Genomic DNA, 9751 nt, shown 5'->3' with positions numbered 1-9751 from the left:
CTAAGTATCTAGGACTATGGGGGCCAATGGGGTCTCCTTCAAGAAAGTGATAGACTGAAGATAAACAGGGACCTCTAATACTGCATGGCCCTGCTTTTCATCAACCTCCATTCAATTTCCTGAGAGGACAGAGCAGAAATCGACAGTGTCTAGGAACTTCGACCTCTACATACAAGATACTTTTGTTGTTTTATACTTTATCTTGAAAAGTTTTAGCCTCTATCAGTGGCATGTGACAGCAAAATGTCTCACAGGAAATTCTCCGCTCCCAGACATGGGTCCTTGGGCTTCTTGCCTTGGAAGCACAGCAGCCGGCATCATGGTAAAGTGAAGAGCTTCCCCAAGGATGACCCTTCCAAGCCTGTTCATCTCACAGCCTTTCTAGGTTACAAGGCTGGCATGACCCATATCATCCAGGAAGTTGACAGACTAGGATCCAAGGTGAACAAGAAAGATGTTGTGGAGGCTGTAACCATTGTGGAAACACCACCCATGGTAGTTGTGGGCATCATAGGATATGTTGAAACACGACGAGGCCTCCAGACCTTCAAGACAGTATTTGCTGAACACATCAGTGACGAGTGTAAATGGCGTTTCTACAAGAACTGGCACAAATCTTAGAAGAAGGCCTTCACCAAATACTGTAAGAAATGGCAGGATGACATGGGCAAGAAAACGCTGGAGAAGGACTTCAACTGCATGAAGAAGTACTGCCAAGTCATCTGTATAATTGCTCACACTCAGATGCGTCTGCTTCCTCTGCCGCAGAAGAAGGCACACTTGATGGAGATCCAGGTGAATAGGGGCACTGTAGCTGGGAAGCTGGACTGGGCCCGGGAGAAGCTGGAGCAGCAGGTTCCTGTGAACCAGGAGTTTGGACAGGATGAGATGATTGATGTCATTGGGGTGACAAAAGGCAAAGGCTACAAAGGGGTGACCAGTCATTGGCATACAAAGAAACTGCCCTGCAAGACCCATTGAGGGTTGAACAAAGTTGCCTGTATTGGAACCTGTGTGGCCTTCTATGTGGCTCTTGCTGGGCAGAAAGGCTACCATCATCGAACAGAGATTAACAAGAAGATTTACAAGATTGGTCAAGGCTACCTCATCAAGAATGGTAAGCTGATCAAGAACAATGCATCTACAGACTATGACCTGTCTGACAAGAACATCAACCCGCTGGGTAGTTTTGTCCATTATGGTGAGGTGACCAATGACTTCGTCATGCTCGAAGGCTGTGTGGTGGGAACCAAGAAGCGAGTGCTCGCTCTGCACAAGTCCTTGCTGGCACCAGACCAAGCAACGTGCTCTGGAGAAGATTGGCCTGAAATTCATTGACACCACCTCCAAGTTTGTACATGGTCGTTTCCAGACCATGGAGGAGAAGAAAGCATTCATGGGACCACTCAAGAAAGACTGCATTGCCAAGGAGGAAGGTGCTTAATGCCAGAAGCCCTTTGCACAGCTGGTGGGTGAGGTATCAATAAAAATTTTTCCAATGGGGAAAGAAAAGGAAAGTTTTAGATACCTAATATTCACCTCAAATTATGCATGTTTATTTTAATTCAGAAAGGCTATTTCTCCAAATTTTGTACCCACACTAATATACCAGGAAGATTCATCATGTCTGCTCTGTGTGTAAAATGTTATTTATCACCATGCTTCTGCAGAGTTCAGTCTGAGGGACCCTGCCTCAAATGTATGACTCTGCATTACACAATCCATCATGACAGGCTCTGTCTCTAGTCACCACCTACAACTGTTCCTTGGAGTAAACATTTCCAAATGACAAGCAACTGACTTAAAAACAAACTTTTGGCCCACAATCCATTTGTAAATTGGGAACTGTTTGTACTAACACAAATGTTTTTAGTCCTTGCCATAGGATTTTTTTTTTTTTTAAAGAAAAATTTTCTTTCAATTTCTATGAAAACAACCACGTCTTCAAGTTATATGGCTGCTTTTTCCTCTGGATTTCAAACTGACTTCCAGCAAACGTCCTCGTATGCATATCAGGCTGGGAACATAGCCTAACAACAACAAAGAAGATAAATGAGAAGGCAAGATTGAATGGGACTCATTTTTACGTAAGAGCCTTTGATTCTGGGCTTTGTTCCTTGGCTTTAGCATTCAGTTTCTCTGCTCAATTTTCTGCTGTTCAAATGACGCAGTCATTTTGGTGCTTGTACATGACTTAGTTGGCTCCTGTTCTGAGAACGAGCGACAATGTTGGTGAAAGGCTCAGAGGAAGCTGGCTCCTGCTTTTCATTCTTTGTCAAGGTTCTTTGTGTCTTCAAAGCAATCAAAAGCACTTGCAGGTGAAAAATCAGAATGTGGCCAGTGAATGCTGTGAGGAGTATACTCTGGACATTTTGTTGTCTGTGGGAGACAGTTTCGGCTGAAGGGAGGAAGATCAGCGGCATTCTATAAACAAATCCTAGAGGTTGTTGGTGTCAAACTTTGAGCAGCCTGGCTTGATTTTAGACTGAGGCCCTTGGCTTTATTGGCTGTCTGTGGCAAGCCTCTCCCAGAAGCCAAAATCCTTTTGTTCATCTCAGAAGATTATCTTTATTCCTGCTGCTATCTTCCATTCAGGTATCAAGTATAGAAGAGAGAAACATCATTCTAACAGTGAGTTGTTCATGCTTCTTCCCAGATGAGACAACAGAAGAGCACAGGAGGGAAAATAATCTGTGGTCAGCCCCTCAAAGAAGGGTATAAGGAAGTCATATGTAGATAAGGTCCTGAAAATGGGGCTTTTTGAATGTTTGCTCCTTTTAAGATGAGCTGTCTCTTTCTCCTTACTTATGGTTGGGATAATTAGATGCCTTAAGAAGTCTGAAGGCCAGGCTGGAGAGATGGCTCAGTGGTTAAGAGCATTGGCTACTCTTCCAGAGGTCCTGAGTTCAATTCCAAGCAACCATATGATGGCTCATAATCATCTGTAATGGGATCTAATTTGTATGGTGCACATGAAGACAGAACATGTGTTATATAATTATATATATATATATATATATATATATATATATATATATATATGAAGTTTTAAGGCATCTTATGCTTAAATATACCCATTTGAGAGTGAGCTCAACTCTAGTCAAAATAGAGGAAACTCCATATCACTCACAGGAAGTCCTTAGCAGTGAGCTTTTCTTTACATTAGCAGATCGACAAACTGAAACCTTCAAACTAAATATGCCTCACAGCCTGCTGAGGTTTTTCAATTTTTTTTTGTTTGTTTTGCTTTGTTTCTACCTACTAGTTAATTTTTAAAAAGTTCAAATGTTTGGAGAATACCAAATGAAGGGAGGGAGTATGTACAGATCATTTAAATTATTTAAACTTCAATTTTCATTGTACACAAATACAAATGATGTGTTCACCTAACAATGGAGCTGAGTATTTGCAAATAATGACTATAGCCTTTGACACTTTAAATGCTACATGTTCCTTTACTAATAAATAAATAAATAAATAAATAAATAAATAAATAAATAAATAAATAAAAACTTCAACTCCTACCCCACATATACTGAGAATTCATGCTGTTCTAGTGATGTGCAATAATGCCTGGAGCCAGGGACTAGTGAAGCAGAGAGAGGATCCAGAAGCCACAGAAGTAAGGTACTTCTGAATACATTGCGACTTGTCTGAAGGTAGAGATGCTCTTTGTTTATTCTTAATAATTTAAGCACACATTATGTCTTTTTAATAAAAACAGTCAAAGGCTCATTAAAAGTTAAGCAAGAACCTACGAGGTGGCTCAATGGGGAAGGAAACTTGTGATGGAAGACTAATGGCCTGAGGTCCATCCCTGGAACCCACAGTGGAAGCAGAGAACCAGCTGCAAGGTGTCTTCTTACCTCCACATGCATGTCATGGTGAATGTGTGCCTGCACCTCAGCATACGTACATCACACATAGATGAGGATGAGGATGAGGATGGGGATGATGGTGATGATGATGATGGTGGTGGTGGTGATGATAATGGTGGTGGTGGTGGTGATGATGATGATGATGATGGGCAAAACAGAACATAGAAAACAAAAAACATATAGCTATGACTATATCACAGACTTTCCTTTTTTCTACCACTAATCTTTGTTTCTCATTCCACTATCTCCTGGGTATCATTTGAGATGAGAAGGAGGAAGGAGAGGAAGTTGTAGACAGAGTAGAGGAATTGGAGGGCAACTCCTCTAAAAGAGGAGGACAGATGAAGCCAGGAGGTTTTCCTGGGTCCCGCAGCTGCTTGGTCTCAAATAACACACAGAGGCTTACTATTAATTACAAACTGTTTGGTCTATGGCTCAGGCTTATTGCTAACTAGCTCTTTCATCTTAAATTAACCCATTTCTATTAATCTATGTATTGCCACGTGTCTCGTGGCTTTTCCTATGTTCCATTACATCTTGCTCCCCGCAGGGAAGCCCTGCAGTGTCTCCCTCACTCCACCTTTCTTCTCCCTGTATCTTTATTTGGATTTCCCACCTGGCTCTGACCTGTCTTGTCATAGGCCAAGGCAGCAGCTTTATCAACCAGTGGTAGCAACACATATTCACAGCATACAGACAGGCCATCCCATAGCACTTCCTATTTTCTGTCTAATCAAAAAGGAAGGTTATCATTTAAACATAGTAAAATTACATATAAAAATGATTAACAAGCAAGGATTGCAGTTACAATAGAGAATAATTTTAGAACTAAATCAATTCTGAGTAGTAAAGACCAAAGCAGAAACAGAAATGGAATGATAGAGCAAGGATTGGAGCAAGTCAGAAGGGCTTTGCAGAAAGCTCTAAGTGACACAGGGGCTCACTTTTTTCTTCATGTCATAAAGAAAACTTCTAAAAAGGGGGCACACAAACATCTGTTGATTGGTAGCAAGAGAGGTAGAATGGCAGACTGATATATTGATAGATAAGAATGGAAACCAGAATAATCAGAAGACAGAAAGATCCTGGAGGGAGAAAGGACATCAATAATTAGTTTTAACCACGGTGACATGTTTAAAAAACAACAACAACAACAACCAGGTTTTGTACTTTTACCATCTGCCTTTTAAAAATAAAAACCTAAACATACGCTTATTATATAGAAGATATAAAGTAGCTGCAAAGTCCTGTCCTTCAACCATGTACACATCTCCTCTTTCTCCAGATGTTTCCAGAGTGTTCTCCAAGGCCCCTCTCCCACACTTGGAAAGAATAATTGTCACATTCTTGTCCAAGTGGAGAGAGTCATTCTGATTCTAGGGGAGTCATTTTGAGTCTAACTGCAAGGAAAGAGGAGGATATAAAAATGCACCTACAGTCTCTGGCCATCCTGAGCTTGCATAACTGCCTTAAATAGTTTGTAGTCATCAATTTCATTGCAAATAATATAACTGAGTTTACTTCTCACACGTTTAAGCTATGTTGTAGTTCTTCTAAATGTAAGCTCACAATGTCTGTGCATTGGGTTCATCTGGAGTGGTGCTGGACAACTCTTTTAGGTTAAGATGCCATTTCTTCACTTTAAAACATTAGCTGTACAAAGACTAGTTGATTAGACTTTCTATGAAATTCAAATAAGTATGAACATTAAGGATCAATTTGCTGACAAAATGACCAAGATAACACTAGTTTTTGTTTAAAGAAATTTTCATCCTTATTCACTCTGCCTCACAGTTCAAGTTTTTAGAAGATTGAGGTTTTCTACACCACCTTCATTATTTGTTCAAATAACTGGAATCAATCACATTATGAAGCATGCACATAAAACGTGCCAAGTGAATTTTCCTCACATCTATAACATTAGCAGACAACTGTTCCTAAGAGAACATAGATTGACACAAGCTCGTGGAATGCCAAGACTATTCAAAATACTCCCCCCTCAAATAACCTAACAAAGAAACACTAAAGGCTGGAAAGATGGTTCAGTAGGTAAGAGCACTTTCTGTATAAGTGTGAGAATCCGAGTCCAGATGCCAGTATCCATGTCAAAAACAAGGCATAGCCATGCATGCCTGTAACTCCAGTGCTGTGGCCCTAGGGAACAGTTGACAGGTGGAAGGAGTAACTGGAGCTTGCTGGCTACCAGCTTAGCCCCATGTTCATTGAATGACCCTGTCTCAAAGGAATAAGGCCAGAGCAATGGAGCAGGATATCCAATGTCCTCTGACGTCTATGCACACACATGTGTGCATCAACACATGCACACACATGCACACTGTTGGGGTTTGGATGAGAATTGTCCCCCATAGGATCATGGATTTGTGCACTTGGTCTCCTGTTTATGGCAGTGCTTGGGGAACTCATGGAAGTTTTACAACATGGAGCCTTATTGGAGGAAGCACTGTAACTGGGGGTGGGCTTTAAGAGGTTACACCTTGTCTCACATCCAGTTTGCTCTCTCTGGGGCTAAAAATGGGATCCACTAGTTTCCTTCTCCTGCTGTCTGACGCCATACATCCCCTGCCAATGTGGCCTCTCCCTCTGGAACCCCAAGCCAAAATAAACTCTCTATTCTATAAGTTGATTTTGGTCATGGTATTTTATATCATTAGGTAACATACAAAAAAAAAAAAGAAAGAAAACAACTGATATGCCATTCATTATTTAGAATTGGGAAATTGCATTAGCAGTATTTGTGTTTTAAACACAATGATCTACTATCTTGAAACATAGACTCGGATATGATCAGTAAGGAGCAGGCAAATAAAATCATCTTTCTTCAATCTCCCCTCTAACTGTGGGTTAAATGAAGCCTTTTATTTTCCATCAGCTCTGCCCCAAAAACAATACACACAAAATAGTTAACCCCAAGGTACCAATTAGTTGTATTCATGTGCAGACTTCTTTAAGGATCCTATGACATCCAGTGTGAGTTCTTCAAAAGCATGTTACATGCTCTGTGATTTCCTAAAAACCAAGATCTACAGGCAGAAACAGAGAATCACTACTTCATGCTGAATATAAGACCTGTGTAATTGCTTCTGCCATGTTCTAAAATCATGAAGCGCACAGAAAACTGTGCTAAGTCAGTCAAGGCAACAATCAAGCATTGTGAGTGTTATGATTTCTGAATGCTCTTCTGTATAAAGGACAGAAATTAGGGAGGGAAATTATTTCTATTGTACAGGTTGTTAAAATTGGACAAAAAGTGTGAGGATAACACGATATGACTATTTTTCTTGTGCAGAAGCTTTATCCAAATCAAGAGTGTACTTCAGAGCAGTAACACACACATTCTCCTGGTTTTTCCCATCAGAGTCTCAAACCATTGTCAGATGGTTATGCCTCTAATAGACGCTGATTTCTGTTTCCTTGAACTGACCTGCAAAGGGCTTGTTTGTGCTCTGCTCCAGCCGGTGAAGAGATTGAACTCTGTGTTCCTACGTGAAAGCGTATGAAGGTCAGAGAAATATCCTCCCATTAAATGCCTTATAATTTTGGAAATGAACTGTGGGGATAAAGAAATGCTTTAGATTCTCGACTCTTTTGCAGTCTATGGCTGGTTTGGGGTGGGATGAAGGAGACATTTGAATGTGTAATTTGAGGAGGAGGGAAGAAGGTTGAATGGTATGAAGTTAACTGATATGTTGAGAATTAGTGGGAAAATGATTCAATGAGTCATCAAAAAATATGCTAATGGGGGCTGTGCATGGAGGTGATGGCACTAATCCCAGGACTAAGGAACTAGAGGCAGGCAGATCTCTGTGAGTTCCAGGACAGTCTGATCGGCATAGCGAGCAACAAGGGCTGCAGCATAATGAGGCTCTGTTTCAGAGAGAGAGAGAGAGAGAGAGAGAGAGAGAGAGAGAGAGAGAGAGAGAGAGAGAGAGGGAAGAAGGAAGGAAGGAAGGAAGGAAGGAAGGAAGGAAGGAAGGAAGGAAGGAAGGAAGGAAGGAAGAGCTAATGGGTATAGATAGGGAAGCTCAGATCTAATGGAAATAGATGGACTAGTTAACAGCAGGCTCCTGCCTGAATGCCCAACAAGGTTCAGTATTTTGAGCAGGTGGGTGTTACATGGATAACAGAAGACTGTAACAACTTCAAACAAGACATCAGTAACTGTCTGCGGCTATCTGCAAAGCCTTCATGGCAATGTTGCTTGGTGGACAGCATTTTCAAAACATAAACTACAAGTCTAATTCTGAGAAAAGTAACAAAAGATAGAAAAAATGCAAGGAATTCAAGTATTGTATCAGAGCACAGGGTTTATTCACAAGAGCTATTCAATGAAGCAAAATCATGTATAAACTGTATTGAACTATGCCACACCAATGACCAGAAGCTAGGATCTATAATAAAGGGTCAACGACTGCCATAGATCAGATATTCAAATGATATGAACTAAGTTCACCGAGGAAGACTTCTAAGGAGCAATTTGAGAAAATGCTTCAAGAGTCCACTTAGCAAGTCAGAGTCTTTTCTCAGTGGAGGGGGAAACTGAAATGCTTAGGTGTACCTTATTAGTTTTTGTTTTTATTTTTACATATAGTAAAAAGCACATGACATAGTTTAAAATTGCTATGGATTGATTACTTGTGCTTCTAAACTCACGTTTTAAAACTGTAATGGTGTAAAACTACCATGTATACAGAGGTGGGACTTCTGGAAGGTAACACCATGGCAGACCCCAACTTATGAGATAAGTGCCCTTTGAGAAAAGGCAAGAAAGGGCTTGCTTCCTTTTTCTCTGGCATATGAAGATTCAAAGGGAGGCCAGCCATCTATAAACCAGAAATGAGGTTTGTTGAAATCTTGATTCCAGATAGTAGACAGTTTAACTGCGCATACAAAACAGACAAGAGACAGTGATGAGGGCAATTGTGTAATTTAGAACAGATTATTAATCACCGCTGTAACCCTTTGTCATTTGCAGAATGAGGACATGAAATCTCAGCAGCGTCTATCAGCCCTCACATTTACCATTTTTTGATATTAAGTTCTTGAGCCTCAAAATTGGCTCTAACACATATACATGAGGACATCTAGGTTCTTGGCAATCCCTACTGAAAAGGCTTAGGTTTTGAAAGGCTTATAAGATTAGTGAAGTCTAACATGATAATCTCTCAGCTGTTCTTATCATGATGCTTTCCCACTAAGTGTCTATCCATGCACATTTCCACAGGTTCCCAGGCTGCCTAAACTTGCTGAGCCATACCCATGCCCACAAACCACATTCCTATCAGTTAGATATTTCTACAAAGCAAACCACTCCCAGTCCTAATGGCTTCAGTTTTAAGCCTTACAATAACCAGTTATTTATTTTCTCACACACTATAGATAGGTTGGGCAGGATGGTTGATCTGGAATGACATAAACTGATCTTAGCTAGGCTCACTTACAACTCTATAATCAATTAGTCGATCTGGCCTGGACTACCCAGGCTGGTTTACATGAAATAACAGGGTTTCACAAGAAAGGATAAACACACCACTGCTCTTATGCCTACACTTGGAACTGCCATCATCTTCTTCCCACATTTCATTAGCAATTTATGAGACCAAATTCTACTTCTAAATAGAAGGAACTATGAAATTGAATTCTAAAGGACATCATGGTTGAGAAAAGAATCCAGAAATTATTGAAACTGTGGGCCATTTCCTTTGTAATCAATTTACCATCAAAACTTAATTTTTCCTCTGATTTCTCAGAATATAGCTAAGTGATAGTTCACAATGCTTCATGCATAAAGGCTATAGATTCTTTGAGAATTCAAGGATGGTTTAGTCTTTAATTGCACTGTTACTGGCTAGCAC

General features: G+C 40.5%; 1 pseudogene; it reads left to right on the top strand.

Annotated features, from left to right (window-relative positions):
• Positions 1-243: 243 nt before the first annotated feature.
• Positions 244-1444, top strand: LOC131921833 (large ribosomal subunit protein uL3-like; annotated as a pseudogene).
• Positions 1445-9751: the final 8307 nt, after the last annotated feature.

The sequence above is a fragment of the Peromyscus eremicus genome, chromosome 11 (assembly GCF_949786415.1).
Source record: "Peromyscus eremicus chromosome 11, PerEre_H2_v1, whole genome shotgun sequence".
Lineage (NCBI taxonomy): Eukaryota > Metazoa > Chordata > Mammalia > Rodentia > Cricetidae > Peromyscus > Peromyscus eremicus.
The sequence above is the reverse complement of the archived record's forward strand: the minus strand, read 5'-3'. Positions and strand labels throughout refer to the sequence as shown.